We start from the raw sequence: 21836 nt of genomic DNA, 5'->3' as shown, positions 1-21836 counted from the left end.
TCTCTCAACTGTGTTATAGAGTGTAGTACTACATTTCAGTGAAGTGTAAGGCTTTCCAAAGCTGCCGAACGTGTTTGTTTCTCTATTTCAATGGTATTCTGCCTTGTATAACACACATTTACCACTCTAGTCTCCTTTAAGTAAAGAATATAGGATTCATAGAGTGTTTCATGTGATCTTAACTGGAATTAAGGATTTCCCTTATCTTAGCTACCTTTTCTACACTAAGAACTGACTTGGAGATTCTCTTTCAGCTGTTCTCAACAAGTTCTCATCTGTTTACAGTCATTTTCAATGAATTATTCATGTTTTCATGTAGTTTCCTATATTCTGCCTTCTGGCCCAAGTATAAGCTTTGCCTACTTTATCAAACACCTTCCTACACACTGTTATGAACTGAGGCAGCTAGGGAACATTGTCTCTCAACTGTGTTATAGAGTGTAGTACTACATTTCAGTGAAGTGTAAGCCTTTCCAAAGCTGCCGAACGTGTTTCTTTCTCTATTTCAATGGTATTCTGCCTTGTATAACACACATTTACCACACTAGTTTCCTTTAAGTAAAGAATATAGGATTCCTACAGTGTTTCATGTGATCTTAACTCGAATTAAGGATTTCCCGGATCTTAGCTACCTTTTCTACACTAAGAACTGACTTGGAGATTCTCTTTCAGCTGTTCTAAACAAGTTCTCATGTGTTTACAGTCATTTTCAATGAATTATTCATGTTTTCATATAGTTTCCTATATTCTGCCTTCTGGCCCAAGTATAAGCTTTGCCCACCTTATCAAACAACTTCCTACACACTGCTATGAACTGAGGGAGCTAGGGAACATTGTCTCTGAACTGTGTTATAGAGTGTAGTACTACATTTCAGTGTAGTGTAAGGCTTTCCAAAGCTGCCGAACGTGTTTCTTTCTCTATTTCAATGGTATTCTGCCTTGTATAACACACATTTACCACTCTAGTCTCCTTTAAGTAATGAATATAGGATTCATACAGTCTTTGATGTTATCTTAACTCGAATTAAGGATTTTCCTTATCTTAGCTACCTTTTCTACACTAAAAACTGACTTGGAGATTCTCTTTCAGCTGTTCTAAACAAGTTCTCATCTGTTTACAGTCATTTTCACTGAATTATTCATGTTTTCATGTAGTTTCCTATATTCTGCCTTCTGGCCCAAGTATAAGCTTTGCCCACTTTATCAAACACCTTCCTACACTCTGTTATGAACTGAGGCAGCTAGGGAACATTGTCTCTCAACTGTGTTATAGAGTGTAGTACTACATTTCAGTGAAGTGTAAGCCTTTCCAAAGCTGCCGAAAGTGTTTCTTTCTCTATTTCAATGGTATTCTGCCTTGTATAACACACATTTACCACTCTAGTTTCCTTTAAGTAAAGATTATAGGATTCATACAATGTTTCATGGGTTCTTAACTGGTATTAAGGATTTCCCTTATCTTAGCTACCTTTTCTACACTAAGAACTGACTTGGAGTTTCTCTTTCAGCTGTTCTAAACAAGTTCTCATCTGTTTACAGTCATTTTCACTGAATTATTCATGTTTTCATGTAGTTTCCTATATTCTGCCTTCTGGCCCAAGTGTAAGCTTTGCCTACTTTATCAAACACCTTCCTACACTCTTTCATGAACTGAGGCAGCTAGGGAACATTGTCTCTCAACTGTGTTATAGAGTGTAGTACTACATTTCAGTGAAGTGTAAGCCTTTCCAAAGCTGCCGAACGTGTTTCTTTCTCTTTTCAATGGTATTCTGCCTTGTATAACACACATTTACCACTCTAGTTTCCTTTAAGTAAAGAATATAGGATTCATACAATGTTTCATGGGATCTTAACTGGTATTAAGGATTTCCCTTATCTTAGCTACCTTTTCTACACTAAGAAATGACTTGGAGTTTCTCTTTCAGCTGTTCTAAACAAGTTCTCATCTGTTTACAGTCATTTTCACTGAATTATTCATGTTTTCATGTAGTTTCCTATATTCTGCCTTCTGGCCCAAGTATAAGCTTTGCCTACTTTATCAAACACCTTCCTACACTCTTTCATGAACTGAGGCAGCTAGGGAACATTGTCTCTCAACTGTGTTATAGAGTGTAGTACTACATTTCAGTGAAGTGTAAGCCTTTCCAAAGCTGCCGAACGTGTTTCTTTCTCTATTTCAATGGTATTCTGCCTTGTATAACACACATTTACCACTTTAGTTTCCTTTAAGTAAAGAATATAAGATTCATACAGTGTTTCATGTGATCTTAACTCGAATTAAGGATTTCCAGGATCTTAGCTACCTTTTCTACACTAAGAAATGACTTGGAGATTCTCTTTCAGCTGTTCTAAACAAGTTCTCATGTGTTTACAGTCATTTTCAATGAATTATTCATGTTTTCATGTAGTTTCCTATATTCTGCCTTCTGGCCCAAATATAAGCTTTGCCCACTTTATCAAACAACTTCCTACACACTGTTATGAACTGAGGGAGCTAGGAACATTGTCTCTCAACTGTGTTATAGAGTGTAGTACTACATTTCAGTGAAGTGTAAGGCTTTCCAAAGCTGCCAAACGTGTTTCTTTCTCTATTTCAATGGTATTCTGCCTTATATAACACACATTTACGACTCTAGTCTCCTTTAAGTAAACAATATAGGATTCATACAGTGTTTGATGTTATCTTAACTCGAATTAAGGATTTTCCGGATTTAGCTACCTTTTCTACACTAAGAACTGACTTGGAGAATCTCTTTCATCTGTTCTAAACAAGTTCTCATCTGTTTACAGTCATTTTCACTGAATTATTCATGTTTTCATGTAGTTTCATATATTCTGCCTTCTGGCCCAAGTATAAGCTTTGCCCACTTTATCAAACAACTTCCTACACACTGTTATGAACTGAGGCAGCTCGGGAACATTGTCTCTCAACTGTGTTATAGAGTGTAGTACTACATTTCAGTGTAGTGTAAGGCTTTCCAAAGCTGCCGAACGTGTTTCTTTCTCTATTTCAATGGTATTCTGCCTTGTATAACACACATTTACCACTCTAGTCTCCTTTAAGTAATGAATATAGGATTCATACAGTCTTTGATGTTATCTTAACTCGAATTAAGGATTTTCCTTATCTTAGCTACCTTTTCTACACTAAAAACTGACTTGGAGATTCTCTTTCAGCTGTTCTAAACAAGTTCTCATCTGTTTACAGTCATTTTCACTGAATTATTCATGTTTTCATGTAGTTTCCTATATTCTGCCTTCTGGCCCAAGTATAAGCTTTGCCCACTTTATCAAACACCTTCCTACACTCTGTTATGAACTGAGGCAGCTAGGGAACATTGTCTCTCAACTGTGTTATAGAGTGTAGTACTACATTTCAGTGAAGTGTAAGCCTTTCCAAAGCTGCCGAAAGTGTTTCTTTCTCTATTTCAATGGTATTCTGCCTTGTATAACACACATTTACCACTCTAGTTTCCTTTAAGTAAAGATTATAGGATTCATACAATGTTTCATGGGTTCTTAACTGGTATTAAGGATTTCCCTTATCTTAGCTACCTTTTCTACACTAAGAACTGACTTGGAGTTTCTCTTTCAGCTGTTCTAAACAAGTTCTCATCTGTTTACAGTCATTTTCACTGAATTATTCATGTTTTCATGTAGTTTCCTATATTCTGCCTTCTGGCCCAAGTGTAAGCTTTGCCTACTTTATCAAACACCTTCCTACACTCTTTCATGAACTGAGGCAGCTAGGGAACATTGTCTCTCAACTGTGTTATAGAGTGTAGTACTACATTTCAGTGAAGTGTAAGCCTTTCCAAAGCTGCCGAACGTGTTTCTTTCTCTTTTCAATGGTATTCTGCCTTGTATAACACACATTTACCACTCTAGTTTCCTTTAAGTAAAGAATATAGGATTCATACAATGTTTCATGGGATCTTAACTGGTATTAAGGATTTCCCTTATCTTAGCTACCTTTTCTACACTAAGAAATGACTTGGAGTTTCTCTTTCAGCTGTTCTAAACAAGTTCTCATCTGTTTACAGTCATTTTCACTGAATTATTCATGTTTTCATGTAGTTTCCTATATTCTGCCTTCTGGCCCAAGTATAAGCTTTGCCTACTTTATCAAACACCTTCCTACACTCTTTCATGAACTGAGGCAGCTAGGGAACATTGTCTCTCAACTGTGTTATAGAGTGTAGTACTACATTTCAGTGAAGTGTAAGCCTTTCCAAAGCTGCCGAACGTGTTTCTTTCTCTATTTCAATGGTATTCTGCCTTGTATAACACACATTTACCACTTTAGTTTCCTTTAAGTAAAGAATATAAGATTCATACAGTGTTTCATGTGATCTTAACTCGAATTAAGGATTTCCAGGATCTTAGCTACCTTTTCTACACTAAGAAATGACTTGGAGATTCTCTTTCAGCTGTTCTAAACAAGTTCTCATGTGTTTACAGTCATTTTCAATGAATTATTCATGTTTTCATGTAGTTTCCTATATTCTGCCTTCTGGCCCAAATATAAGCTTTGCCCACTTTATCAAACAACTTCCTACACACTGTTATGAACTGAGGGAGCTAGGAACATTGTCTCTCAACTGTGTTATAGAGTGTAGTACTACATTTCAGTGAAGTGTAAGGCTTTCCAAAGCTGCCAAACGTGTTTCTTTCTCTATTTCAATGGTATTCTGCCTTATATAACACACATTTACGACTCTAGTCTCCTTTAAGTAAACAATATAGGATTCATACAGTGTTTGATGTTATCTTAACTCGAATTAAGGATTTTCCGGATTTAGCTACCTTTTCTACACTAAGAACTGACTTGGAGAATCTCTTTCATCTGTTCTAAACAAGTTCTCATCTGTTTACAGTCATTTTCACTGAATTATTCATGTTTTCATGTAGTTTCATATATTCTGTCTTCTGGCCCAAGTATAAGCTTTGCCCACTTTATCAAACAACTTCCTACACACTGTTATGAACTGAGGCAGCTCGGGAACATTGTCTCTCAACTGTGTTATAGAGTGTAGTACTACATTTCAGTGAAGTGTAAGGCTTTCCAAAGCTGCCGAACGTGTTTGTTTCTCTATTTCAATGGTATTCTGCCTTGTATAACACACATTTACCACTCTAGTCTCCTTTAAGTAAAGAATATAGGATTCATAGAGAGTTTCATGTGATCTTAACTGGAATTAAGGATTTCCCTTATCTTAGCTACCTTTTCTACACTAAGAACTGACTTGGAGATTCTCTTTCAGCTGTTCTAAAGAAGTTCTCATCTGTTTACAGTCATTTTCAATGAATTATTCATGTTTTCATGTAGTTTCCTATATTCTGCCTTCTGGCCCAAGTATAAGGTTTGCCCACCTTATCAAACAACTTCCTACACACTGTTATGAACTGAGGGAGCTAGGGAACATTGTCTCTGAACTGTGTTATAGAGTGTAGTACTACATTTCAGTGTAGTGTAAGGCTTTCCAAAGCTGCCGAACGTGTTTCTTTCTCTATTTCAATGGTATTCTGCCTTGTATAACACACATTTACCACTCTAGTCTCCTTTAAGTAATGAATATAGGATTCATACAGTTTTTGATGTTATCTTAACTCGAATTAAGGATTTTCCTTATCTTAGCTACCTTTTGTACACTAAGAACTGACTTGGAGATTCTCTTTCAGCTGTTCTAAACAAGTTCTCATGTGTTTACAGTCATTTTCAATGAATTATTCATGTTTTCATGTAGTTTCCTATATTCCGCCTTCTGGCCCAAGTATAAGCTTTGCCCACTTTATCAAACAACTTCCTACACACTGTTATGAACTGAGGGAGCTAGGAACATTGTCTCTCAACTGTGTTATAGAGTGTAGTACTACATTTCAGTGAAGTGTAAGGCTTTCCAAAGCTGCCAAACGTGTTTCTTTCTCTATTTCAATGGTATTCTGCCTTATATAACACACATTTACGACTCTAGTCTCCTTTATGTAAACAATATAGGATTCATACAGTGTTTGATGTTATCTTAACTCGAATTAAGGATTTTCCGGATTTAGCTACCTTTTCTACACTAAGAACTGACTTGGAGAATCTCTTTCATCTGTTCTAAACAAGTTCTCATCTGTTTACAGTCATTTTCACTGAATTATTCATGTTTTCATGTAGTTTCATATATTCTGCCTTCTGGCCCAAGTATAAGCTTTGCCCACTTTATCAAACAACTTCCTACACACTGTTATGAACTGAGGCAGCTCGGGAACATTGTCTCTCAACTGTGTTATAGAGTGTAGTACTACATTTCAGTGAAGTGTAAGGCTTTCCAAAGCTGCCGAACGTGTTTGTTTCTCTATTTCAATGGTATTCTGCCTTGTATAACACACATTTACCACTCTAGTTTCCTTTAAGTAAAGAATATAGGATTCATACAATGTTTCATGGGATCTTAAGTGGTATTAAGGATTTCCCTTATCTTAGCTACCTTTTCTACACTAAGAACTGACTTGGAGTTTCTCTTTCAGCTGTTCTAAACAAGTTCTCATCTGTTTACAGTCATTTTCACTGAATTATTCATGTTTTCATGTAGTTTCCTATATTCTGCCTTCTGGCCCAAGTATAAGCTTTGCCTACTTTATCAAACACCTTCCTACACTCTGTTATGAACTGAGGCAGCTAGGGAACATTGTCTCTCAACTGTGTTATAGAGTGTAGTACTACATTTCAGTGAAGTGTAAGCCTTTCCAAAGCTGCCGAACAGGTTTCTTTCTCTATTTCAATGGTATTCTGCCTTGTATAACACACATTTACCACTCTAGTTTCCTTTAAGTAAAGAATATAGGATTCTTACAGTGTTTCATGTGATCTTAACTCGAATTAAGGATTTCCCAGATCTTAGCTACCTTTTCTACACTAAGAACTGACTTGGAGATTCTATTTCAGCTGTTCTAAACAAGTTCTCATGTGTTTACAATCATTTTCAATGAATTATTCATGTTTTCATGTAGTTTCCTATATTCTGCCTTCTGGCCCAAGTATAAGCTTTGCCCACTTTATCAAACAACTTCCTACACACTGTTATGAACTGAGGGAGCTAGGAACATTGTCTCTCAACTGTGTTATAGAGTGTAGTACTACATTTCAGTGAAGTGTAAGGCTTTCCAAAGCTGCCAAACGTGTTTCTTTCTCTATTTCAATGGTATTCTGCCTTGTATAACACACATTTACCACTCTAGTCTCCTTTAAGTAAAGAATATAGGATTCATACAGTGTTTCATGTGATCTTAACTGGAATTAAGGATTTCCCTTATCGTAGCTACCTTTTCTACACTAAGAACTGACTTGGAGATTCTCTTTCAGCTGTTCTAAACAAGTTCTCATCTGTTTACAGTCATTTTCAATGAATTATTCATGTTTTCATGTAGTTTCCTATATTCTGCCTTCTGGCCCAAGTATAAGCTTTGCCCACCTTATCAAACAACTTCCTACACACTGTTATGAACTGAGGTAGCTAGGGAACATTGTCTCTGAACTGTGTTATAGAGTGTAGTACTACATTTCAGTGTAGTGTAAGGCTTTCCAAACCTGCCGAACGTGTTTCTTTCTCTATTTCAATGGTATTCTGCCTTGTAAAACACACATTTACCACTCTAGTCTCCTTTAAGTAATGAATATAGGATTCATACAGTGTTTGATGTTATCTTAACTCGAATTAAGGATTTTCCTTATCTTAGCTACCTTTTCTACACTAAGAACTGACTTGGAGATTCTCTTTCAGCTGTTCTAAACAAGTTCTCATCTGTTTACAGTCATTTTCACTGAATTATTCAAGTTTTCATGTAGTTTCCTATATTCTGCCTTCTGGCCCAAGTATAAGCTTTGGCCACTTTATCAAACAACTTCCTACACACTGTTATGAACTGAGGGAGCTAGGGAACATTGTCTCTCAACTGTGTTATAGAGTGTAGTACTACATTTCAGTGAAGTGTAAGGCTTTCCAAAGCTGCCAAACTTGTTTCTTTCTCTATTTCAATGGTATTCTGCCTTGTATAACACACATTTACCACTCTAGTCTCCTTTAAGTAATGAATATAGGATTCATACAGTGTTTGATGTTATCTTAACTCGAATTAAGGATTTTCCTTATCTTAGCTACCTTTTCTACACTAAGAACTGACTTGGAGATTCTCTTTCAGCTGTTCTAAACAAGTTCTCATGTGTTTACAGTCATTTTCAATGAATTTTTCATGTTTTCATGTAGTTTCCTATATTCTGCCTTCTGGCCCAAGTATAAGCTTTGCCCACTTTATCAAACAACTTCCTACACACTGTTATGAATTGAGGGAGCTAGGAACATTGTCTCTCAACTGTGTTATAGAGTGTAGTAATACATTTCAGTGAAGTGTAAGGCTTTCCAAAGCTGCCAAACGTGTTTCTTTCACTATTTCAATGGTATTCTGGCTTATATAACACACATTTACCACTCTAGTCTTATTTAAGTAAACAATATAGGATTCATACAGTGTTTGATGTTATCTTAACTCGAATTAAGGATTTCCCGGATTTAGCTACCTTTTCTACACTAATAACTGACTTGGAGAATGTTTTTCATCTGTTCTAAACAAGTTCTCATCTGTTTACAGTCATTTTCACTGAATTATTTATGTTTTCATGTAGTTTCCTATATTCTGCCTTCTGGCCCAAGTATAAGCTTTGCCCAATTTATCAAACAACTTCCTACACACTGTTATGAACTGAGGCAGCTCGGGAACATTGTCTCTCAACTGTGTTATAGAGTGTAGTACTACATTTCAGTGAAGTGTAAGGCTTTCCAAAGCTGCCGAACGTGTTTGTTTCTCTATTTCAATGGTATTCTGCCTTGTATAACACACATTTACCACTCTAGTCTCCTTTAAGTAAAGAATATAGGATTCATAGAGTGTTTCATGTGATCTTAACTGGAATTAAGGATTTCCCTTATCTTAGCTACCTTTTCTACACTAAGAACTGACTTGGAGATTCTCTTTCAGCTGTTCTAAACAAGTTCTCATCTGTTTACAGTCATTTTCAATGAATTATTCGCGTTTTCATGTAGTTTCCTATATTCTGCCTTCTGACCCAAGTATAAGCTTTGCCCACCTTATCAAACAACTTCCTACACACTGTTATGAACTGAGGGAGCTAGGGAACATTGTCTCTGAACTGTGTTATAGAGTGTAGTACTACATATCAGTGTAGTGTAAGGCTTTCCAAACCTGCCGAACGTGTTTCTTTCTCTATTTCAATGGTATTCTGCCTTGTATAACACACATTTACCACTCTAGTCTCCTTTAAGTAAAGAATATAGGATTCATAGAGTGTTTCATGGGATCTTAACTGGAATTAAGGATTTCCCTTATCTTAGCTACCTTTTCTACACTAAGAACTTACTTGGAGTTTCTCTTTCAGCTGTTCTAAACAAGTTCTCATCTGTTTACAGTCATTTTCACTGAATTATTCATGTTTTCATGTAGTTTCCTATATTCTGCCTTCTGGCCCAAGTATAAGCTTTGCCTACTTTATCAAACACCTTCCTACACTCTGTTATGAACTGAGGCAGCTAGGGAACATTGTCTCTCAACTGTGTTATAGAGTGTAGTACTACATTTCAGTGAAGTGTAAGCCTTTCCAAAGCTGCCGAACGTGTTTCTTTCTCTATTTCAATGGTATTCTGCCTTGTATAACACACATTTACCACTCTAGTTTCCTATAAGTAAAGAATATAGGATTCACACAGTGTTTCATGTGATCTTAACTCGAATTAAGGATTTCCTGGATCTTAGCTACCTTTTCTACACTAAGAACTGACTTGGAGATTCTCTTTCAGCTGTTCTAAACAAGTTCTCATGTGTTTACAGTCATTTTCAATGAATTATTCATGTTTTCATGTAGTTTCCTATATTCTGCCTTCTGGCCCAAGTATAAGCTTTGCCCACTTTATCAAACAACTTCCTACACACTGTTATGAACTGAGGGAGCTAGGAACATTGTCTCTCAACTGTGTTATAGAGTGTAGTACTACATTTCAGTGAAGTGTAAGCCTTTCCAAAGCTGCCAAACGTGTTTCTTTCTCTATTTCAATGGTATTCTGGCTTATATAACACACATTTACCACTCTAGTCTCCTTTAAGTAAACAATATAGGATTCATACAGTGTTTGATGTTATCTTAACTCGAATTAAGGATTTCCCGGATTTAGCTACCTTTTCTACACTAAGAACTGACTTGGAGAATATTTTTCATCTGTTCTAAACAAGTTCTCATCTGTTTACAGTCATTTTCACTGAATTATTTATGTTTTCATGTAGTTTCCTATATTCTGCCTTCTGGCCCAAGTATAAGCTTTGCCCACTTTATCAAACAACTTCCTACACACTGTTATGAACTGAGGCAGCTCGGGAACATTGTCTCTCAACTGTGTTATAGAGTGTAGTACTACATTTCAGTGAAGTGTAAGGCATTCCAAAGCTGCCGAACGTGTTTCTTTCTCTATTTCAATGGTATTCTGCCTTGTATAACACACATTTACCACACTAGTCTCCTTTAAGTAAAGAATATAGGATTCATAGAGTGTTTCATGTGATCTTAACTCGAATTAAGGATTTCCTGGATCTTAGCTACCTTTTCTACACTAAGAACTGACTTGGAGATTCTCTTTCAGCTGTTCTAAACAAGTTCTCATGTGTTTACAGTCATTTTCAATGAATTATTCATGTTTTCATGTAGTTTCCTATATTCTGCCTTCTGGCCCAAGTATAAGCTTTGCCCACTTTATCAAACAACTTCCTACACACTGTTATGAACTGAGGGAGCTAGGAACATTGTCTCTCAACTGTGTTATAGAGTGTAGTACTACATTTCAGTGAAGTGTAAGCCTTTCCAAAGCTGCCAAACGTGTTTCTTTCTCTATTTCAATGGTATTCTGGCTTATATAACACACATTTACCACTCTAGTCTCCTTTAAGTAAACAATATAGGATTCATACAGTGTTTCATGTGATCTTAACTGGAATTAAGGATTTCCCTTATCGTAGCTACCTTTTCTACACTAAGAACTGACTTGGAGATTCTCTTTCAGCTGTTCTAAACAAGTTCTCATCTGTTTATAGTCATTTTCAATGAATTATTCATGTTTTCATGTAGTTTCCTATATTCTGCCTTCTGGCCCAAGTATAAGCTTTGCCCACCTTATCAAACAACTTCCTACACACTGTTATTAACTGAGGTAGCTAGGGAACATTGTCTCTGAACTGTGTTATAGAGTGTAGTACTACATTTCAGTGTAGTGTAAGGCTTTCCAAACCTGACGAACGTGTTTCTTTCTCTATTTCAATGGTATTCTGCCTTGTAAAACACACATTTACCACTCTAGTCTCCTTTAAGTAATGAATATAGGATTCATACAGTGTTTGATGTTATCTTAACTCGAATTAAGGATTTTCCTTATCTTAGCTACCTTTTCTACACTAAGAACTGACTTGGAGATTCTCTTTCAGCTGTTCTAAACAAGTTCTCATCTGTTTACAGTCATTTTCACTGAATTATTCAAGTTTTCATGTAGTTTCCTATATTCTGCCTTCTGGCCCAAGTATAAGCTTTGGCCACTTTATCAAACAACTTCCTACACACTGTTATGAACTGAGGGAGCTAGGGAACATTGTCTCTCAACTGTGTTATAGAGTGTAGTACTACATTTCAGTGAAGTGTAAGGCTTTCCAAAGCTGCCGAACTTGTTTCTTTCTCTATTTCAATGGTATTCTGCCTTGTATAACACACATTTACCACTCTAGTCTCCTTTAAGTAATGAATATAGGATTCATACAGTGTTTGATGTTATCTTAACTCGAATTAAGGATTTTCCTTATCTTAGCTACCTTTTCTACACTAAGAACTGACTTGGAGATTCTCTTTCAGCTGTTCTAAACAAGTTCTCATGTGTTTACAGTCATTTTCAATGAATTATTCATGTTTTCATGTAGTTTCCTATATTCTGCCTTCTGGCCCAAGTATAAGCTTTGCCCACTTTATCAAACAACTTCCTACACACTGTTATGAACTGAGGCAGCTCGGGAACATTGTCTCTCAACTGTGTTATAGAGTGTAGTACTACATTTCAGTGAAGTGTAAGGCATTCCAAAGCTGCCGAACGTGTTTCTTTCTCTATTTCAATGGTATTCTGCCTTGTATAACACACATTTACCACACTAGTCTCCTTTAAGTAAAGAATATAGGATTCATAGAGTGTTTCATGTGATCTTAACTCGAATTAAGGATTTCCTGGATCTTAGCTACCTTTTCTACACTAAGAACTGACTTGGAGATTCTCTTTCAGCTGTTCTAAACAAGTTCTCATGTGTTTACAGTCATTTTCAATGAATTATTCATGTTTTCATGTAGTTTCCTATATTCTGCCTTCTGGCCCAAGTATAAGCTTTGCCCACTTTATCAAACAACTTCCTACACACTGTTATGAACTGAGGGAGCTAGGAACATTGTCTCTCAACTGTGTTATAGAGTGTAGTACTACATTTCAGTGAAGTGTAAGCCTTTCCAAAGCTGCCAAACGTGTTTCTTTCTCTATTTCAATGGTATTCTGCCTTATATAACACACATTTACCACTCTAGTCTCCTTTAAGTAAACAATATAGGATTCATACAGTGTTTGATGTTATCTTAACTCGAATTAAGGATTTCCCGGATTTAGCTACCTTTTCTACACTAAGAACTGACTTGGAGAATATTTTTCATCTGTTCTAAACAAGTTCTCATCTGTTTACAGTCATTTTCACTGAATTATTTATGTTTTCATGTAGTTTCCTATATTCTGCCTTCTGGCCCAAGTATAAGCTTTGCCCACTTTATCAAACAACTTCCTACACACTGTTATGAACTGAGGCAGCTCGGGAACATTGTCTCTCAACTGTGTTATAGAGTGTAGTACTACATTTCAGTGAAGTGTAAGGCATTCCAAAGCTGCCGAACATGTTTGTTTCTCTATTTCAATGGTATTCTGCCTTGTATAACACACATTTACCACACTAGTCTCCTTTAAGTAAAGAATATAGGATTCATAGAGTGTTTCATGTGATCTTAACTGGAATTAAGGATTTCCCTTATCTTAGCTACCTTTTCTACACTAAGAACTGACTTGGAGATTCTCTTTCAGCTGTTCTAAAGAAGTTCTCATCTGTTTACAGTCATTTTCAATGAATTATTCATGTTTTCATGTAGTTTTCTATATTCTGCCTTCTGGCCCAAGTATAAGCTTTGCCCACCTTATCAAACAACTTCCTACACACTGTTATGAAATGAGGGAGCTAGGGAACATTGTCTCTGAACTGTGTTATAGAGTGTAGTACTACATTTCAGTGTAGTGTAAGGCTTTCCAAAGCTGCCGAACGTGTTTCTTTCTCTATTTCAATGGTATTCTGCCTTGTATAACACACATTTACCTCTCTAGTCTAATTTAAGTAAAGAATATAGGATTCATACAGTGTTTCATGTGATCTTAACTGGAATTAAGGATTTTCCGGATTTAGCTACCTTTTCTACACTAAGAACTGACTTGGAGAATCTGTTTCAGCTGTTCTAAAACAAGTTCTCATCTGTTTACAGTCATTTTCACTGAATTATTCATGTTTTCATGTAGTTTCCTATATTCTGCCTTCTGGCCCAAGTATAAGCTTTGCCCACTTTATCAAACAACTTCCTACACACTGTTACGAACTGAGGCAGCTCGGGAACATTGTCTCTCAACTGTGTTATAGAGTGTAGTACTACATCTCAGTGTAGTGTAAGGCTTTCCAAAGCTGCCGAACCTGTTTCTTTCTCTATTTCAATGGTATTCTGCCTTGTATAACACACATTTACCACTCTAGTCTCCTTTAAGTAATGAATATAGGATTCATACAGTGTTTGACGATATCTTAACTCGAATTAAGGATTTCCTTATCTTAGCTACCTTTTCTACACTAAGAACTGACTTGGAGATTCTCTTTCAGCTGTTCTAAACAAGTTCTCATCTGTTTACAGTCATTTTCACTGAATTATTCATGTTTTCATGTAGTTTACTATATTCTGCCTTCTGGCCAAAGTATAAACTTTGCCCACTTTATCAAACAACTTTCTAAACACTGTTATCAACTGAGGCAGCTCAGGAACATTGTCTCTCAAATGTGTTATAGACTGTAGTACTACATTTCAGTGAAGTGTAAGCCTTTCCAAAGCTGCCGAACGTGTTTCTTTCTCTATTTCAATGGTATTCTGCCTTGTATAACACACATTTACCACTCTAGTTTCCTATAAGTAAAGAATATAGGATTCACACAGTGTTTCATGTGATCTTAACTCGAATTAAGGATTTCCTGGATCTTAGCTACCTTTTCTACACTAAGAACTGACTTGGAGATTCTCTTTCAGCTGTTCTAAACAAGTTCTCATGTGTTTACAGTCATTTTCAATGAATTATTCATGTTTTCATGTAGTTTCCTATATTCTGCCTTCTGGCCCAAGTATAAGCTTTGCCCACTTTATCAAACAACTTCCTACACAAAGTTATGAACTGAGGGAGCTAGGAACATTGTCTCTCAACTGTGTTATAGAGTGTAGTACTACATTTCAGTGAAGTGTAAGCCTTTCCAAAGCTGCCAAATGTGTTTCTTTCTCTATTTCAATGGTATTCTGGCTTATATAACACACATTTACCACTCTAGTCTCCTTTAAGTAAACAATATAGGATTCATACAGTGTTTGATGTTATCTTAACTCGAATTAAGGATTTCCCGGATTTAGCTACCTTTTCTACACTAAGAACTGACTTGGAGAATATTTTTCATCTGTTCTAAACAAGTTCTCATCTGTTTACAGTCATTTTCACTGAATTATTTATGTTTTCATGTAGTTTCCTATATTCTGCCTTCTGGCCCAAGTATAAGCTTTGCCCACTTTATCAAACAACTTCCTACACACTGTTATGAACTGAGGCAGCTCGGGAACATTGTCTCTCAACTGTGTTATAGAGTGTAGTACTACATTTCAGTGAAGTGTAAGGCATTCCAAAGCTGCCTAACGTGTTTGTTTCTCTATTTCAATGGTATTCTGCCTTGTATAACACACATTTACCACACTAGTCTCCTTTAAGTAAAGAATATAGGATTCATAGAGTGTTTCATGTGATCTTAACTCCAATTAAGGATTTCCTGGATCTTAGCTACCTTTTCTACACTAAGAACTGACTTGGAGATTCTCTTTCAGCTGTTCTAAACAAGTTCTCATGTGTTTACAGTCATTTTCAATGAATTATTCATGTTTTCATGTAGTTTCCTATATTCTGCCTTCTGGCCCAAGTATAAGCTTTGCCCACTTTATCAAACAACTTCCTACACACTGTTACGGACTGAGGCAGCTAGGGAACATTGTCACTCAACTGTGTTATAGAGTGTAGTACTACATTTCAGTGAAGTGTAAGGCTTTCCAAAGCAGCCGAACGTATTTCTTTCTCTATTTCAATGGTATTCTGCTTTGTATAACACACATTTACCACTCTAGTCTACTTTAAGTAATGAATATAGGATTCATACAGTGTTCGATGTTATCATAACTCGAATTAAGGATTTCCCTTATCTTAGCTACCTTTTCTACACTAAGAACTGACTTGGAGATTCTCTTTCAGCTGTTCTAAACAAGTTCTCCTCTGTTTACAGTCATTTTCACTGAATTATTCATGTTTTCATGTATTTTCCTATATTCTGCCTTCTGGCCGAAGTATAAGCCTTGTCACTTCATCAAACAACTTCCTACACACTGTTATGAACTGAGGCAGCACGGGAACATTGTCTCTCAACTGTGTTATAGAGTGTAGTACTACATTTCAGTGAAGTGTAAGGCTTTCCAAAGCTGCCGAACGTGTTTCTTTCTCTATTTCAATAGTATTCTGCCTTGTATAACACACATTTACCTCTCTAGTCTCCTTTAAGTAAAGAATATAGGATTCATACAGTGTTTCATGTGATCTTAACTGGAATTAAGGATTTTCCGGATTTAGCTACCTTTTCTACACTAAGAACTGACTTGGAGATTCTCTTTCAGCTGTTCTAAACAAGTTCTCATGTGTTTACAGTCATTTTCAATGAATTATTCATGTTTTCATGTAGTTTCCTATATTCTGCCTTCTGGCCCAAGTATAAGCTTTGCCCACTTTATCAAACAACTTCCTACACACTGTTATGAACTGAGGGAGCTAGGAACATTGTCTCTCAACTGTGTTATAGAGTGTAGTACTACATTTCAGTGAAGTGTAAGCCTTTCCAAAGCTGCCAAACGTGTTTCTTTCTCTATTTCAATGGTATTCTGGCTTATATAACACACATTTACCACTCTAGTCTCCTTTAAGTAAACAATATAGGATTCATACAGTGTTTGATGTTATCTTAACTCGAATTAAGGATTTCCCGGATTTAGCTACCTTTTCTACACTAAGAACTGACTTGGAGAATATTTTTCATCTGTTCTAAACAAGTTCTCATCTGTTTACAGTCATTTTCACTGAATTATTTATGTTTTCATGTAGTTTCCTATATTCTGCCTTCTGGCCCAAGTATAAGCTTTGCCCACTTTATCAAACAACTTCCTACACACTGTTATGAACTGAGGCAGCTCGGGAACATTGTCTCTCAACTGTGTTATAGAGTGTAGTACTACATTTCAGTGAAGTGTAAGGCATTCCAAAGCTGCCGAACGTGTTTGTTTCTCTATTTCAATGGTATTCTGCCTTGTATAACACACATTTACCACACTAGTCTCCTTTAAGTAAAGAATATAGGATTCATAGAGTGTTTCATGTGATCTTAACTGGAATTAAGGATTTCCCTTATCTTAGCTACCTTTTCTACACTAAGAACTGACTTGGAGAATCTGTTTCAGCTGTTCTAAAACAAGTTCTCATCTGTTAACAGTCATTTTCACTGAATTATTCATGTTTTCATGTATTTTCCTATATTCTGCCTTCTGGCCCAAGTATAAGCTTTGCCCACTTTATCAAACAACTTCCTACACACTGTTACGAACTGAGGCAGCTCGGGAACATTGTCTCTCAACTGTGTTATAGAGTGTAGTACTACATCTCAGTGTAGTGTAAGGCTTTCCAAAGCTGCCGAACCTGTTTCTTTCTCTATTTCAATGGTATTCTGCCTTGTATAACACACATTTACCACTCTAGTCTCCTTTAAGTAATGAATATAGGATTCATACAGTGTTTGACGATATCTTAACTCGAATTAAGGATTTCCTTATCTTAGCTACCTTTTCTACACTAAGAACTGACTTGGAGATTCTCTTTCAGCTGTTCTAAACAAGTTCTCATCTGTTTACAGTCATTTTCACTGAATTATTCATGTTTTCATGTAGTTTACTATATTCTTCCTTCTGGCCAAAGTATAAACTTTGCCCACTTTATCAAACAACTTCCTAAACACTGTTATCAACTGAGGCAGCTCAGGAACATTGTCTCTCAAATGTGTTATAGACTGTAGTACTACATTTCAGTGAAGTGTAAGCCTTTCCAAAGCTGCCGAACGTGTTTCTTTCTCTATTTCAATGGTATTCTGCCTTGTATAACACACATTTACCACTCTAGTTTCCTATAAGTAAAGAATATAGGATTCACACAGTGTTTCATGTGATCTTAACTCGAATTAAGGATTTCCTGGATCTTAGCTACCTTTTCTACACTAAGAACTGACTTGGAGATTCTCTTTCAGCTGTTCTAAACAAGTTCTCATGTGTTTACAGTCATTTTCAATGAATTATTCATGTTTTCATGTAGTTTCCTATATTCTGCCTTCTGGCCCAAGTATAAGCTTTGCCCACTTTATCAAACAACTTCCTACACACTGTTATGAACTGAGGGAGCTAGGAACATTGTCTCTCAACTGTGTTATAGAGTGTAGTACTACATTTCAGTGAAGTGTAAGCCTTTCCAAAGCTGCCAAATGTGTTTCTTTCTCTATTTCAATGGTATTCTGCCTTGTATAACACACATTTACCACTCTAGTCTCCTTTAAGTAATGAATATAGGATTCATACAGTGTTTGATGTTATCTTAACTCGAATTAAGGATTTTCCTTATCTTAGCTACCTTTTCTACACTAAGAACTGACTTGGAGATTCTCTTTCAGCTGTTCTAAACAAGTTCTCATGTGTTTACAGTCATTTTCAATGAATTTTTCATGTTTTCATGTAGTTTCCTATATTCTGCCTTCTGGCCCAAGTATAAGCTTTGCCCACTTTATCAAACAACTTCCTACACACTGTTATGAATTGAGGGAGCTAGGAACATTGTCTCTCAACTGTGTTATAGAGTGTAGTAATACATTTCAGTGAAGTGTAAGGCTTTCCAAAGCTGCCAAACGTGTTTCTTTCACTATTTCAATGGTATTCTGGCTTATATAACACACATTTACCACTCTAGTCTTATTTAAGTAAACAATATAGGATTCATACAGTGTTTGATGTTATCTTAACTCGAATTAAGGATTTCCCGGATTTAGCTACCTTTTCTACACTAATAACTGACTTGGAGAATGTTTTTCATCTGTTCTAAACAAGTTCTCATCTGTTTACAGTCATTTTCACTGAATTATTTATGTTTTCATGTAGTTTCCTATATTCTGCCTTCTGGCCCAAGTATAAGCTTTGCCCAATTTATCAAACAACTTCCTACACACTGTTATGAACTGAGGCAGCTCGGGAACATTGTCTCTCAACTGTGTTATAGAGTGTAGTACTACATTTCAGTGAAGTGTAAGGCTTTCCAAAGCTGCCGAACGTGTTTGTTTCTCTATTTCAATGGTATTCTGCCTTGTATAACACACATTTACCACTCTAGTCTCCTTTAAGTAAAGAATATAGGATTCATAGAGTGTTTCATGTGATCTTAACTGGAATTAAGGATTTCCCTTATCTTAGCTACCTTTTCTACACTAAGAACTGACTTGGAGATTCTCTTTCAGCTGTTCTAAACAAGTTCTCATCTGTTTACAGTCATTTTCAATGAATTATTCGCGTTTTCATGTAGTTTCCTATATTCTGCCTTCTGACCCAAGTATAAGCTTTGCCCACCTTATCAAACAACTTCCTACACACTGTTATGAACTGAGGGAGCTAGGGAACATTGTCTCTGAACTGTGTTATAGAGTGTAGTACTACATATCAGTGTAGTGTAAGGCTTTCCAAACCTGCCGAACGTGTTTCTTTCTCTATTTCAATGGTATTCTGCCTTGTATAACACACATTTACCACTCTAGTCTCCTTTAAGTAAAGAATATAGGATTCATAGAGTGTTTCATGGGATCTTAACTGGAATTAAGGATTTCCCTTATCTTAGCTACCTTTTCTACACTAAGAACTTACTTGGAGTTTCTCTTTCAGCTGTTCTAAACAAGTTCTCATCTGTTTACAGTCATTTTCACTGAATTATTCATGTTTTCATGTAGTTTCCTATATTCTGCCTTCTGGCCCAAGTATAAGCTTTGCCTACTTTATCAAACACCTTCCTACACTCTGTTATGAACTGAGGCAGCTAGGGAACATTGTCTCTCAACTGTGTTATAGAGTGTAGTACTACATTTCAGTGAAGTGTAAGCCTTTCCAAAGCTGCCGAACGTGTTTCTTTCTCTATTTCAATGGTATTCTGCCTTGTATAACACACATTTACCACTCTAGTTTCCTATAAGTAAAGAATATAGGATTCACACAGTGTTTCATGTGATCTTAACTCGAATTAAGGATTTCCTGGATCTTAGCTACCTTTTCTACACTAAGAACTGACTTGGAGATTCTCTTTCAGCTGTTCTAAACAAGTTCTCATGTGTTTACAGTCATTTTCAATGAATTATTCATGTTTTCATGTAGTTTCCTATATTCTGCCTTCTGGCCCAAGTATAAGCTTTGCCCACTTTATCAAACAACTTCCTACACACTGTTATGAACTGAGGGAGCTAGGAACATTGTCTCTCAACTGTGTTATAGAGTGTAGTACTACATTTCAGTGAAGTGTAAGCCTTTCCAAAGCTGCCAAACGTGTTTCTTTCTCTATTTCAATGGTATTCTGGCTTATATAACACACATTTACCACTCTAGTCTCCTTTAAGTAAACAATATAGGATTCATACAGTGTTTGATGTTATCTTAACTCGAATTAAGGATTTCCCGGATTTAGCTACCTTTTCTACACTAAGAACTGACTTGGAGAATATTTTTCATCTGTTCTAAACAAGTTCTCATCTGTTTACAGTCATTTTCACTGAATTATTTATGTTTTCATGTAGTTTCCTATATTCTGCCTTCTGGCCCAAGTATAAGCTTTGCCCACTTTATCAAACAACTTCCTACACACTGTTATGAACTGAGGCAGCTCGGGAACATTGTCTCTCAACTGTGTTATAGAGTGTAGTACTACATTTCAGTGAAGTGTAAGGCATTCCAAAGCTGCCGAACGTGTTTCTTTCTCTATTTCAATGGTATTCTGCCTTGTATAACACACATTTACCACACTAGTCTCCTTTAAGTAAAGAATATAGGATTCATAGAGTGTTTCATGTGATCTTAACTCGAATTAAGGATTTCCTGGATCTTAGCTACCTTTTCTACACTAAGAACTGACTTGGAGATTCTCTTTCAGCTGTTCTAAACAAGTTCTCATGTGTTTACAGTCATTTTCAATGAATTATTCATGTTTTCATGTAGTTTCCTATATTCTGCCTTCTGGCCCAAGTATAAGCTTTGCCCACTTTATCAAACAACTTCCTACACACTGTTATGAACTGAGGGAGCTAGGAACATTGTCTCTCAACTGTGTTATAGAGTGTAGTACTACATTTCAGTGAAGTGTAAGCCTTTCCAAAGCTGCCAAACGTGTTTCTTTCTCTATTTCAATGGTATTCTGGCTTATATAACACACATTTACCACTCTAGTCTCCTTTAAGTAAACAATATAGGATTCATACAGTGTTTCATGTGATCTTAACTGGAATTAAGGATTTCCCTTATCGTAGCTACCTTTTCTACACTAAGAACTGACTTGGAGATTCTCTTTCAGCTGTTCTAAACAAGTTCTCATCTGTTTATAGTCATTTTCAATGAATTATTCATGTTTTCATGTAGTTTCCTATATTCTGCCTTCTGGCCCAAGTATAAGCTTTGCCCACCTTATCAAACAACTTCCTACACACTGTTATTAACTGAGGTAGCTAGGGAACATTGTCTCTGAACTGTGTTATAGAGTGTAGTACTACATTTCAGTGTAGTGTAAGGCTTTCCAAACCTGACGAACGTGTTTCTTTCTCTATTTCAATGGTATTCTGCCTTGTAAAACACACATTTACCACTCTAGTCTCCTTTAAGTAATGAATATAGGATTCATACAGTGTTTGATGTTATCTTAACTCGAATTAAGGATTTTCCTTATCTTAGCTACCTTTTCTACACTAAGAACTGACTTGGAGATTCTCTTTCAGCTGTTCTAAACAAGTTCTCATCTGTTTACAGTCATTTTCACTGAATTATTCAAGTTTTCATGTAGTTTCCTATATTCTGCCTTCTGGCCCAAGTATAAGCTTTGGCCACTTTATCAAACAACTTCCTACACACTGTTATGAACTGAGGGAGCTAGGGAACATTGTCTCTCAACTGTGTTATAGAGTGTAGTACTACATTTCAGTGAAGTGTAAGGCTTTCCAAAGCTGCCGAACTTGTTTCTTTCTCTATTTCAATGGTATTCTGCCTTGTATAACACACATTTACCACTCTA

Source organism: Pipistrellus hanaki, assembly GCF_964339955.1.
Source record: "Pipistrellus hanaki genome assembly, chromosome: 6".
NCBI classification, from domain to species: Eukaryota; Metazoa; Chordata; class Mammalia; order Chiroptera; family Vespertilionidae; genus Pipistrellus; species Pipistrellus hanaki.
The sequence above is the reverse complement of the archived record's forward strand: the minus strand, read 5'-3'. Positions refer to the sequence as shown.